This window comes from Centruroides sculpturatus, unplaced genomic scaffold (assembly GCF_000671375.1).
Source record: "Centruroides sculpturatus isolate CEXI.00-Female unplaced genomic scaffold, Cexi_2.0 scaffold171, whole genome shotgun sequence".
Classification (NCBI taxonomy): Eukaryota; Metazoa; Arthropoda; class Arachnida; order Scorpiones; family Buthidae; genus Centruroides; species Centruroides sculpturatus.
Window position 1 is genome coordinate 747,723 of NW_019384470.1, and position 15,111 is coordinate 762,833.

Here is a 15,111-nt window from a genome sequence, read left to right on the forward strand (position 1 = left end):
TTATTCAAGAGAAATTTTATAACAAACATTAATCTTTCGTTAGGCTACATAATATTTCTGTTAAAAGGCAAGTACGGATCTATAACTTGCAATAATTTACGATTATAATGTAAATAAATATATCTTGAAAACTGTTAAATTATATTAAAAATATAGTTTAAATGTTTTTCAATTAATTAATATTTCATAAATAAAGAATACAAATTAAAGCTGTTCATTATGATTCAAAGAAGTAGCCTAATTAAATTACCAGGCAATTTTTTCACAAATTTAACAAGATTTTTGATGAATTAAAGCAAATTCATCAAAATTTTTGATTATTTTTTGAAAAATATTGATGTAATAGAGAATGAATTTACTAAAAGTAAACATTTCTTATCTGGAAATATGTATAGTCTATAATTTGATTACAACATAATTTAATTTTAAATACAAAATTTTTAAATTTATTTATAATTTTAGAAATGTATACAGTGTATTTTATTATTTGTTCTATATTATTATTATTTTATTTTTAAAATAATAAATCAAATATTTTACTAAAGTAATGTTTCGGCTTAAGAACAAAAAATATCTTAATATCTCGACAAAAGGAAAAATATTAAATCAAAAAATATCAATTTTATTTTCTACATAATGGAAGTGAATCAACAATACAATGTCTTTTTATAGCACAGATAAACTTTAATGTATTTTTCCTTTCGCTGTAGATATTAGCATTCTTTCTCTCTCAAGAAAATTTTATATAAGGCCTAATGTTTTGAAAAATCTTTTCGAACTTTATTTAAATGTAAATGAAAGGAGTTTTAATAATTTTGATACATAATTGTTTCAATAATTCGCTTCAGTAAAGCTTCCATAATTACAATTTTTTTTTTTTTTTTTTTGTTTTTTGTAATTGTAAATATATTTATATAGGAGAGAAATTATTACTAAAAATTCTAGATACTAATATTGTTTTATGTACTGTACAGTACACAAAATTGATATTATCCATTTTCATTAAAAATGTTATGAAATTTCTGTTGTGTGGATTAGATTGATGTAAGAAGGTAACACAAGAGAGCGATCTTGCCAAGAGGAGGTGCTGCCCGAGAGGATTTTCTATGGGGGAAATGGCCCCTATTTAGGTGTTAGACACGTGAAAAAACTAGGGAAAATCCACGAGACCAGTTTGTTGATCAGGCACGAACCTGAGATCAACAAGCTACCAGTGTTAGGGGTTTTATCCACTCGGCGACTGTGAGCCTTCTGTTATGTGAAAATGCAGTCTTAGACTTCTGTTTTCACTTTGTTTGTTGTTTATCTGAACTAACTTTATCTATCAATCGACCTTGTATTTGGGTCAGATGTTTCAAATTTTTCAGGTAGAGTTTTGTTACAAATGTCAACAGTTAATGTTTTGTAGGATTTTGTTTTTCTGTTTTATCGTATCAAAACTTTTTATTGATATACATTTTGATATTTGAAATAAATTTTTATTAAAATTATGTTTAAATACGAAAGTAATCGAAACACATAGAATCCATATCAGTTTTAATATTTTATATTCATATAATTATAAGGAGTTTAAGTTGAATAATATAAATGAACAGCAATATCCTCCTTCGTTATTATAAAAATACAAAGTGTATTGGTTAGCTTTGTTACAAGAGACACGAATTTACAAGAAACTAATTGTGCTTGTTTTGCTTGGCCTTCAATAAGGTCGACCAGTATGGATGACGAAACTACACTGAAGTCCTACCCGAAAAAGCCACAAAAATTTACAAGAATCTTAATCGGATTCGAACTAGATCATTTGTAGCAATAGAAGAACCTTATACAATACATTCAACTGGCAAAAATTTTAATTAATGGCCCAATTTTATTAATTATGCCTTTAATTAAAAGTAATTTTTCTATAGGTTCAGATAATAGATTTAAAATGTTCATTAATAAACGAAATTTTACTCAAATTCAAGTTGAAAGGTGAAACTAAAATTATTTTTATTTTTATTAAAACATTTCTTCGAATGTGTTACATATCTTGCTTGATTGTATCTAAAATTGTAAAAGTTTGTATTAATACAAAATAATTGAAAGAATTATTGTTCTGAAGCAAATGACTGCAGAAAAATTTCCTTGCAGTTGCTAACCCATTAAAATAATTCGTGTAATAAAAGATAACAGTCCTTGAACTCGATAAATGACAGGTAATCAGGTAAAAATAACAAGCATATTGTAAAATTTATTCTAGGCTTATATAGTATTTTAATATAATTTATTATATAATAAATTATTTTGCTTATTTATTCTAATATTCATTTCAAATAGTACATAATTTAGTGAAAACGTATACATATCATATCTTATTATGTAATGATTAAAAAGTTAGAAAATTGATAACTATTGATGTATAAAAATAATTATATATAGATTCATATTTTATAATATATTAATTTGTAGTAAATAATTTCAAAGAGGAAGCTTTCACGTTTTTTCCTTACATCTGAGTTTCTTTGTTAGAAAAACAGTTTGTAGGTCGAACCAAGTTTATTGACATTAATCTTGATCTCTTAAAAGATTGATATCTTATGCAGACCACCTGGTTATAGCTACATTGATAATAACCAGATAATAGATAATCAAATTTCTTAATAATTTTTCAAAAATATTAAAATTTTCGATTATTTTTACTATAAATATATTATGGAGCAATTTACCTCTTGTAAAAATATAAATTAAAAATTACCTAATCTACAAGACATTATAAGTCTTTTAATGTAATATAAATAATGTAAATAAAATCATAAAAATCTTATTTAATATATATATCGATTTAGAGTACAAGAATAAATTTATAAATAAATACAATAAAACCCAACACTTAATATCTTAATAATTACGAAAAGATGCACGAATTACATTCAATGCAGAACGTTTCTCAAAAACATACTAAATTAAAACAATAAAAATCTGTATTTAATTAATTTATAAGGTTAAAATGCTAACAAAACTTTATAATGCTATTTTTTATGGTTTAAGACGAAATCGTATTAAAAATTTTAAAAATTAACGCATTACATTAGATAATTAAATTACCTATAGGCTATATATATATATAGATTAAATGCATTAAATTATTATAAAGGATAAGTTTATATTCATATATACTTAGAAATTAGGAGAAGAATGAATTACGTATGCTATCGGTTCCTTCTAAGATGCCCTCTACTTCGAGACGTCCAGCATCTTCTCTCTCCTTTGAATACCAGATCAAAACCAGTTTTCATATAGAAAATATGCCAATTAAAGTATCTAATGTTCTCTGCTATAAGAAAATATATTATTTTTTTGGGCATATTAAATATATACAAATGTTTCTTTCTTAAATATTTTACTACGTTAACTGCAAATAAAATGCGAGTCGAGATAAAAATGAGACATGATCTATTCGAAAGATTAATCTCAAACACGTATTTAGTTAAAGAATCACAAATAATTTATAACTTCAAGAAGATTCAATATTTAAATTATTAATAAACTAAATGATTTTATGCGCAATTAATTAAAATTTAGCAAATTAGTTAACAATTTGCAAGTAATGATCATAAAAAAAAACAAATATTAATTAAAAGTAATATTGTAATGAAGATTTACTTTTATTATATTTGACAATGAAAAACTTTTAATATAATAAGAATTAATTACCTTAAAATACTGTAGAATTGAATTGGTAAAATGAAGATTTTAAATTTAAATATAGACTAAAAAAATATGAGATTTATTTTAACGTTTCTTAAGGATAAACATTAAAGGAACTATCTCATTTGTGAGGTGAATAGCCAGCAATTGATCTAATAGAATATCTAAAATGATATATTTGAAAAATTTTTATTGATATTATTGAAAATATACAATTTTTATTTAAAATTGTAGGCCTTCAGATCGGTAAAAAAAAAAAAAAATTTTTTGGGGAGGAAAATCAAAGATAATTAGCTAATAAAGTACTTACATAATACTGTATTTTTACGTACACAGTACAATCATGCAATGTAGTAAATATAGAATAATCTTTAAATTAAATACTTGAAAAAAATAACTTTTTATTATTAATATGATTTTAAAAGTATATATAAATATTTTTTTCATTAAAAATCAAGTGAGATAAACAAATTCATAATGTTTTTACTATATTACAAATACTTGATAAAAACTTAACTAACACGTATTAATGTATTTTTATCTAATAGCACACAAAAGAAAATCGTCAATTATATAATTTAAAAGAATATAAGTCAAATTACTTAAAAGAAAAACAAACAAAAGAGATTCTTTGACGTCATTCAAAAGAAATGATACAGAAATATTAAAATGCTGGCATAATCTGATATTTTAATAATATTATTATTTAAATAAGGCTCACGTGTAGTTAATACAACACACGTTAGTGTCAATGATGATTTTAAATACATCCGAGTTAAACCAGTTTGAAGATAAATTCATAAAATACTTGTAATTGTATTTTAACACGTTTCAATTTTTTTTTTTTAAATAAATAATTTCAACATGTATTACGACAAGAAAAACTATTATTTCGACGAAGCTAATAATAGTGTTATAAAATAACATAAAATGGATCTTTCGACACAAAGTGCATTATGTCGTCATTCACTCAATTGACGTCATAGTGATAATTGCTAAATAACTTATTTTTCTGTAAATATTACATTAATACATAAACTGTAAATTAACACGTGAAAAGTGAATCTATTTTAGATTTTTAATTGAATTTTTAATGAATTCACCTATGATTTAATTTATTATTCAAAATTACTGTTGCCATAATTGATCGGAATTTCAATTTTCTTTAATAAAAAAAGAATATCACGAAGAGTTTTGTTAGGCAATAAATAGGTAATTCGTATTCAGAAAGCAATCTACTATTCATGGAGTAAGGAATTTTTTTTTAATAATAATAATTCATTTACAAAAAAATAATCGATAAAATTAATTTTTAATAAAAAAAAATAATAATAAATGTAACGAAATTTACATAATTTCTCACGAATTAGATTATAATATCCATGGATATAAACACGTTACTATATTTAAATCAAAACATGTAGCGCCATCTATTAATAATTGGTAATATTAAATTTCTCTTTTTATAGTTACAGGAAAAAATATTAAATTTACTGTGTTTACGAATTTACTTTCGAAACGAAACTCAAAATAGAATTTTAAAAAAAATAATAATAATAATAATAATTTTAGCGTAGCTCGTAATGGGGAAAAAGGTATTTATTTTTAGAATAAATAATCGATATGGCTGATATTAAAACATTTATTTGCACGTCAGTTTTTTCAAATGATAAATGTAATATATTGTCTATGTTTCTTTCCATTAACTAAAGTACTAAAACATAATAAAAAAAATCGAATTTTAAAATATATTACAAAGGCTACGGAAGAAGCTTTTAGTGGAGATCCAGCGCTGATTTAAAAGTATTATTAAATTTAATGTATATGGGCAATAAAGGAAAATTGTCTGGGGCCCCCACCAACTGATGGCCCCATACAAAACTCTTATAAACTCATTACTGTAGTAAGAATATTAAACTGGCCATATCTGAGGACGGCGTAGCGCAGAACATATACCTCTAGAGGTCGAGGAAACCAGGGGATTTTCCTTAAAAATTCCCCGAAGAAAAATGTCTGGAGTCAACCCTATACGAGGGGTCCCCTAATTCAAATTTACCCAGGCCTCAAGAAGCTATAACGCGCCACTGTATCTATTTATTAAGCTGTGAAACAACCCCAATATTCTTTTTTTCCTTATAGAAATCTAAATAAATACGGTATATATACTGTATACGATACTGTATATATTTAGGCCTAAGTTCCAGTTCCCCAGTTTCGGAGTCCCTTTATTATATAAATGACTTTATTTCAATTGTTTCTATAATAATAAAATTATTGCCTATTATTATAATTCAAAGAATTATATTAATAAGAAATTTCATAATATTTTACAATATAGGTTTTTCATTTAATAATTTAATATTTAATCCAGAAGGTTCGTCTGTGTATACTCGTTACTAATTTTGAATGCATTTTATGATATCGTCACAAAAGCTTAAAAGCTTAAATTAAAGGATACTTCTGAGATCCAGTTTACCATTATTGCTGTCATTTCTAATTATTTTTATGCCAGAAGTTTTGTTTTCGAAATAACTTATTTTTTTAAGGTTTTTTTTGCCCTCAATATAAACAACTTTGATCTCTTTATTCTTCGGAAATGTATTCAATATCATATAAATGTATGGGTATTTTATTCATTTATATATAAAAATTGAACGTATTAAATTTAATATAGAATATACAAACAACATACTACATATAAAGATAACTTTCATTTTCTCAGTAAACAAAGGAAAATAATAATAATAATTTGAAATTTAAAATCAAACAAGCAAATAGTTTATTCTTAAAAGTCTTCTTTCTTATTTAAAAATCGTAACATATGCGCCAATAAGGAAATTAAATACGTTTATTATTAATTCGAAACTTTCTAATATATGAATCCGTTTACAATTTTTCGATAATATTGCAGTAGGGAATGAAATTTATACACGAGCTTTAAATTTTCCAACTAAATTGTATACAAAATATTTTATATACTTTCGACCACCAAAACAAAACAATAAAGAAATTAAACAACCTTAAAATCTGTACAATAAAAGTTAATATCTAAAACACTTATTTAATTTCGTAATTCTTCTCAATGGAGGAGTTAAATCCCAAAAACCATCGTCTTGCTCATTTAATATTTTAGAAAAATAATAAATTTATTTCGTGGTACCTAGTAATCCAGTGGCGCACGCAGGGGTGCCAAGGGGTCCGGGTCCCCTCCAAAGAAAAAGGAAAACAAACAGTAGAAAACTTTCCAAAAATATTTTCCTAATTAAAATTCATTTCGTTATTTATATTCTGTGGTGTCTTCTATTTTTATATTATGAATTAACAATCACATAAGATGGGAATTTTATTGAATTCGTATTAAAAATTTTTTTATCCGTTCAACTCGTCTCTCCTCGAGAGTAAATCCTGACGTAATCTATATGAAAATGAAACCCATAATCAACAAAGTTTAATTATTATTTTAATCTATTTGTACATATTAACTAAATTTAATTACCTTTCATAATCACGAAAAAAACAATTAAAGATTGCATCGTATTATTAATAATTTACAAAATTACCTTTATAATATTTTGTGTAATTTATTTAAATTCTTTCTTATTTTTATATCAAATGAATATTTTTATTATGTTTTTCATTCCTTTGTAAACTCTAAATGACATGAAAAGTATTTTATAATGTTGATATAAGTGTATAACTTATATAAATTGAAATATATATTTTATATAAATATTTCCTCAATAGAAACTCTTAATTCATCTAAAAGCATTACATTTTTCTGTTTTAAATTTATCTTAAAAGCTTTAGTATTAAATGAAATCAATCTGACATTTGTAAATTCTTATATGCAAGACAATAACCAATCTAAGATTTATAATTTATAAATCTTGATTATCTTTACGAATTTCCGAACAACGTCCTATAATTTATTATAAAATATATTTTACTGATTCATCACAGTTCTTAGAATAAATGATATAAAAAAATACATATATATTATAGAAAATATTTTAATATATTTAAAATGAATTTATCACAGACAGATGGCATTACTTGCACATTTTCTTACTCTGTGTGACGTCTTTGCACAACTTTCCAAGGTGACTGTGGAAAAAAATATTTCACATATCAAAGTCTAATAATGATGTTTCCGTGTTGTCATTATGTTCACACGTAACGACTTTGACGTCACAATTAAACAAATGATTAATTTCGGATTTGTCACAAGCTTTTCCGACAAAAAAGAGCGACTTTATGGTTGATTAATCACGCGTTACGTATTAAGAAACAGAAAGATTAGTAAATATATTTATAAAATCGAGTATTATAACGCCAAGTACTATTTATAATCAACTAGACTTTAAACATAATGTGTAATGAATCATAGAAAATTCCGGTTAATCATCACAGAACCAAACTTTTATCAAAACTTACAAATATAACTTTCTTAATATAAGGAGGAAGTGAATAACATATCCCGTTTCTAGTACTTCGTTATAATGTTTTTTTTTCCTCCTTTCATTCTATATTTCCATTACGAGCTGCCAAATTTATCTTCTATTTTTGGAAAAGTATAAATGTTTGCTTTATTGGATACTTAATGTTTTACTGTTAACTTAGACAAATGATTAATTACTGCTCTAAAATCTTTAAAAATAATTATAGAAATGTTATAATTACAGAAGGATGATCCTTTCTATATTTATAAAATATTTTTTCAAAAAACAAACAAAATACTTTTGCATGTTACTGACGTCAATTAAAATAAATTATAAAATTTTTAAAATAATTAGGCCTATTATTTTCTAAAATAATAAGATTTTTATGCAAGTTATAATTATAAATATTCATTATTATTAAATTTTAATGATATACAAAATTAAAAAAAAGAATTTCAATAATGTTATCAGATTCATTTATTATGAAATTGTTTTTTTAAACTTGTTTTCAATTTTAATATACGGTACTTTATATATAAAATAGCATCAATTATTTTAGCCCATTTCTAAAATTTTAGATAATATAATTTTTTTTTAAAAACCCATTTTATACATCTATCCTTTGTTTTAATAAAATTTTCAACAGTCATGTCGAGCCTTCAGAATATTTTCCAAGATCACGATAACTCAGTAAAATATTCATATCTTATAGCTTTTTCCTTGAATTATAAACGATATTGACGTCAAATATTATAATAGGTTTTATTACGTTTATTTTTTGAAAAAATCGCAAGACAATTTTAAAATATAATAGTCATATCCGACGTAGATTGAGTCAACGGAAAATAACTTTTAATCTCTCAGGGCAGCTAATAGAGATTCTCCACGCTTATCCATGACATATTACGCGATACAGATAAGAGATATACGTAGAAAAAAAAAGGTTAAAGTACAGGTAAAAAGAGTTTAACCATCAAGAACAAGCTTTATTTTTACATCAACCAGAGGTCGTTGAATTCGTATTGACTATTTTTAATCCCTCGTGGACATTGTATTAAAAATGAGGTCCATCCAACAAACAATAAGGATCAAGGCAAAAATAATTTTTATCGTCCTTAAATTATAATCAAGGTTTTTTAGTATATATTTTTCATTTCCCCCTCTCTTCAAATTTCGAAAGTCACGTTTGTCGATTGTATTAATTGAACACATAGTCTGGTTTGTTACTATAAAAAGAGAACGATTTTCTTTGTACGTCACGGATAAGGTTTCAGTTTTAAATCGTTGGTTTTGGCCTTGTTAAAAACTCGAAAAGCAATTTCTGCTACGTTATTGAAGCTTTTTTAAGCAAATAAATTTGACTTTTAATTAATCTAATTTAATTTTTAAAGAAAGAATAAATTCACGAACGTATTGTCAGTTTGATTTTAATGTGTAACCCAATAATAAACGAGGTAACAATATAGAAAACAATAAAAAAAGATTTTTTTTCGAAACATTATATGCATAAATTTATTTTAATACTTTAAAGAAATTTCGGTTGAATTAATGAAAAATTTATTTATTAAATATTAAATATTTCGAACAAGAAAGCCTAGTAATAACAGATAGGCTGTTGGTAGGCTGCCATGCCAAAGAGGAAGCAAACAGTTAGACCTATCAAATCCAAAGCTCAAGCGCCAAAAAAAGGAAATCCATCGAAGCTTAAAAAGAAATCCAACACCGACGATAAAAGTGATCCGATTGAATCGATAGAAAAAAGTAGTGATTCGTTTACACAGTCCAAATCGAAAGACATCTGCGAAGTTTGTAAGAAACCCGTAACAGGAAAAAGAATTTTAGCATTAGGGAAATCGTATCATCTCGAACATTTTGTTTGTTCTCGTTGTAAAATACAATTAAAATGCCAATATATGGAAAGAGAAGGGAAAATATATTGCGTAAATGATTATCAGAAACTTTTTTCTCCTAAATGTGCCAAATGTAATCAACCTATCCTCCATAAATGCGTCAAAGCTGTTGGTAAGACGTGGCATCCTGAACATTTCCAATGCAAGCAATGCGGAGAGGAAATAGGAAATGAGGAATTTCACGAAATAAATGGTGAAGTCTACTGTCAGAGAGATTATTTACATACGTTCGCCAAAACTTGCGCCAGGTGTGAACAACCGGTTCAGGAACAATTTCTCACTGCCTTAGGACAAACATGGCACATCGATCATTTTCAATGTGAAATATGCGGAAAAGTTTTAAATAAAGAACCTGGATTTATCGAGAAAGATGGAAAACCTTACTGTAAAACCGATTATATGGAGTTGTTTTTACCAAAATGTCCCAAGTGTAAAAAACCAATAACGGGGAAATTCATTCTTATCAGAGATGTTCAATGGCACATCGAATGTTTTAACTATAAATAAATTATTTTCAGTTAATTTATTATTCATGTATTTACATAAATATAACTCGAAGTCTAAATATGCAATTTTCAACATATTAATTTCACAAGAATTCATTACGATAGTCGACTTTTAATAAAATTAATATAAAAGTTACTCGGTAAAAATTTAATTAAATTTCTAATAAAAACAAATGTCAATTCTGTCGTTTTTTTAAAATATAATTTATTAAAATGTCTCTTATTCTATTTATTACTGTATCACCATTTAATAATTAAAGAATATTACTTAAAATACTTAATTTCTTAAACTAAACCTTCGAAAATTCCCGGTTTAAGTTAGAACAGTCTATAGAACTGAATATTTCTTATAATCTGAGATTCTGGAAAGGAATTTTTCACGCTTTTTATCTGACTTTCACATCAGGATATTCCGATCATTGATCATTTCATTTTTCATTACTTGCTCTTCATTTTTCTTTCTAAAATAAGTTGAAAAGGGAGTTGAATTGATCAATAATTTCAGCAATATCTGCCCAGCTGTTAAAAATTAAACACGCATTTTAATCGATAAAAAAAAATGATTTAACAAACTCGGATTTAGAATGAGTCATTAGAGAACTAACTATTACGTATTCAAAGTTTCATAGGTAGATTTAACTGTTAATAAACTTTTAAAAATCTCGTGATAATTTTGGCAAGAGGGCAGAAACGATTCATTACTGGCGAATAGCCATGAGAATAATCATATCCAAAAATCACTTATTTCTGAATCTAATGCTGTCCATTTATTCTTTTGATCACATTAATGCAGCAATTAATATAGCCTTTATCATATACTTTTATATTTAGCTCTACGCTGACCTTAACATATATCCATTGAAATCTATGACAATTTTGTATCGTCGATATATCGATTATATCGCGTAGTCGTGTTAAACTTCATACAAATGCTAAGCTTATTTATAAAATTAAATTAACGTTATCTTTAAATTCGCGTAAGTAAATTAATTCTCTCTCTCTCTCTTTTTTTTTGAATATATTCTTAACGCACGTGGTAAATTTTCATTATACCAAATATACTTTTATATTTTGTTTAGAGTGCGGCCTTTATTTCTCTTTTATCTTTATTCCTCGTGTCTTCCGTTTCTAATTTACGTCGGGATTTGTAACCAGTTCACCTGAGATGAAAAATACGGGTGTCGGTGTTTCGCAACAATGACGTCAATGCCTGATTACGTTCGACATTAAAGCCGCAAAAGTTAAAGAGCGCCACCTGCCTCGGCCTACTTCAGTCTATGTCAAGCTGGGCATTCAGTATGTTCTGACTAGGTGACGTCAGACCAGGGTAGAATATGCATCGATGACATCTCCGCACTTGAAGGAGTCGATAAATTGGCCCGACGGAATACGACGCTGGACCATAAACGTCGAAGATCTAGAAGACCCCAACGAAGTAATTATGCCTTATAGAGTAAGTCAAATATTCAGAAAAATAATTAATTTTTTTAAACTATTTTTAATATAATATACTTAAAAAGAAAGGGAAAAAGTTTTTAAAATGTATTTCGATAAATATATTTTTTTAAAAACTCGTTCAAATATATATAATTTTTATATATACCTTTATTTTTACAAGTTAAATGTTTTAAAACTACGATTTAAGCATTTTTTCCTTATAACAAATTTTTAAGAAGAAATTGTATTTTTATTTGAAAAAAATTCTGTCCGACGAGTTACAAGTTTTTAAAAGTCGAAACGCGAATTTTATCTTAAGTATATTTTAAGGATTAGCCATTTTATAGGTACACAAATTTATTTTTAAGTGTTCGTAGTAATTCTTATTGCTATTAAAAAGGTGCCAAATAGTTGTAACTTAACAGCGGAAAATATGGATAAAAATAACAACATGACAAGATTTGGATTATGATATTGCCAGCTGACTCGCTTGTCCTTCAATATTTGAAGGTTAACGCAACGTCATTGGCACGATCGATGACGTACGACTTCGGATAATTCTTCCGCTGTAGTTAATTATATGAAGCGATCGATATCACAGAAAAGTGATAAATTAATTCATTAATAAATCCTCACTACAGTTTGATCCAAACAGACATTTCATTCATTAGTTTAAAAGCGATTAATAGGGGTATAACGGAGTTATTGTATGGTCATTAACCTGTTTACGAGTTCATTCATAAATAGATACTTAGTCATCATAATTGAATTAAGTCAATACCCGCGAATGTAAAAGCTTCTTTATGCATTTAATGACTGAGATTTAATTATGTTGTTAAAACTTTCTTTCAGATCTCCAATAAAAGGCTCAGTTTAGATTTTGATACATCGCCTCTTCGATTACTGGGAAAGCAGTCGGCACTGTCTCCACGGGTTTCTTCCGCCGTCTTGAAATACAGCAACGATAACCCATTAAATCTTAGACTTCAGAAAGCTAAAATGTATAGAAGTAAAAAAGTACATCCCTCAGACGCCCAAATTTCAAAGAATTCTCTGTACGGTTTGCAATGCGTATGGACTAACGAGGGCCAGCAAGATGATCTCCCAATGCACGTTCTTTGTAATATCACAGAGAAACAGGATAGCATTATCGCCGAATATGAAGATGTCACCGACAAGTCGAAACCGAAGATTTATCTGCAGGCACGCAGGTGTTCGGAAGGAGAACTTTCAAATTGTATGAGGCGACTGAAATTAAACGGCTGTCCCATTATTGTATGTGACGACACAGACGACGATACCTTTGCAGTCGATACGGCCCAAGACCAATCTTCGGCCACATGTTTGTCGGTACCTCCCATTGATATCGAAAATGAGAAAAAACGCCCACCTCTTCCTAATGAACAAGTAAATATTGTGGTCTGTTAAATCATTACTTGCCACTCAGTGGCCACTTCAGAGATCTCATATGTTTTCATTTTATGAGAGTGATTCCCACAATATTATCGGATCAATATTCGAATCCCTTTACAATTCTTTCATTCTTTGTAATTAGTTTTTGAAATTTCAATTGACGTGAAAGATTACAAAAATGTCTGGATGAGTTAATGTGTGTTTGTATTATAATTTATTTATTAGGAAACTGTAATGTATATACATATTCTGTAAAATATATATAATTAGACTGTATTTATTCTAAGATTCAGATAATAAATATACAATGAAAATCAGATAATGTATACACACTGATTTATATCTATCTTAAACTTCTTTTAAACTAACTTTATAATTATTTAAAATCCAGAAAATTTTAATATTATGTAACTATTTCTCAATAAAAAATATATATATATAAATAGTATTTCTAAATAATAATTATTAGCTGATGGTTAACTTACATATTTATTGTAAAACATCTTAAAAATATAACAAATCAAATTTAATATGTAGTATATTTTTCATTCTTATTAATTTGTTATAATTTTAGAATGTCTTTATAAATTCTGTTATTTAAAATTTTGACAGGATTTAAACTTTATAAATTGTAAAATATCAAATTAAATAAAATACAAAAATAATTCAAAATAGTATGAATTTCATTACTGAAGACATTCCTACAGGACTTCTTTATTTTATAAATACAGGATCCTACTATCAATAATAGATTATTGTATAATCATTAATAAATCCAATTATAATTCTTTACTTAAATCATAGATATTTATTATAATGTAGACATCCTATTAAGCTATTCAAACAATAAAAATTATATTGCAATTTAATTTAAGTATGTTAAATAATAATCATTGAAATAAATTATTAATAAAAACATTCAAATTATCTTTTTGAGATTTATTGAACAAAACCAAAGCATGATTTTATAATTTTAATAAATTAATATACATTTAATTTTCATTTTTTTATATTTAAAAAAACTTTATATCCCACATTGTGATTTAAAGTAACTAATATTTAGAATGTTTGAGAATTTTTTTTAAAATTATAAGTTGAAAGACAGAGAAGAGCATCTCTTACCACTCAGCAAGTGCAGAGAGATACATATGAGTAGTGTACGGCATACACAAGGAAAGGGCTGTAATAACTAAACCCATCACATAAGAGGGCACATATAGTTAAATGGAAATTTGCGTAGAAAAATAATACATCTTGTTAAACAATTAAAATTGACAAATATACACTGGGCTTTTGTTCGATGATCTTGAGAGAATCCAGAAAAAATAGCAGGGAAACCAGCCATAAAAGGAATACCAAATTTGGAAAAAGTCAAATAATGAAAGTGCGCAAATGGCAAAAAGTGGATCAGCAAAATCCTCATGATAATAAGATATAGGACGAATGGTACACAAATACACAATACAATGATCCCAACCAATTGTTTATTATTATAAAAAACAAATTTCAGAACCAATTGATCAGCATTTTACTAATCATATTTGTATCTTTATGTGCTTCAAACTTACAAGAAAATAAAGTGAAAACTCCCAAAACAGCATGATGCTTTGGTTGAGTTGACAATTTGAACTGGACAGGCTGTCTTTTGTCTTTGTAATATTAAGAGTTATGAAAATGGTCTAAAGACCAATATTATGATTTTTTTCATTGGAATAATAA

General features: G+C 26.2%; 1 pseudogene; it reads left to right on the forward strand.

Annotated features, from left to right (window-relative positions):
• Positions 1 to 9,377: 9,377 nt before the first annotated feature.
• LOC111621155 lies at positions 9,378 to 13,103 on the forward strand (annotated as a pseudogene).
• The last annotated feature ends 2,008 nt before the right edge of the window (positions 13,104 to 15,111 follow it).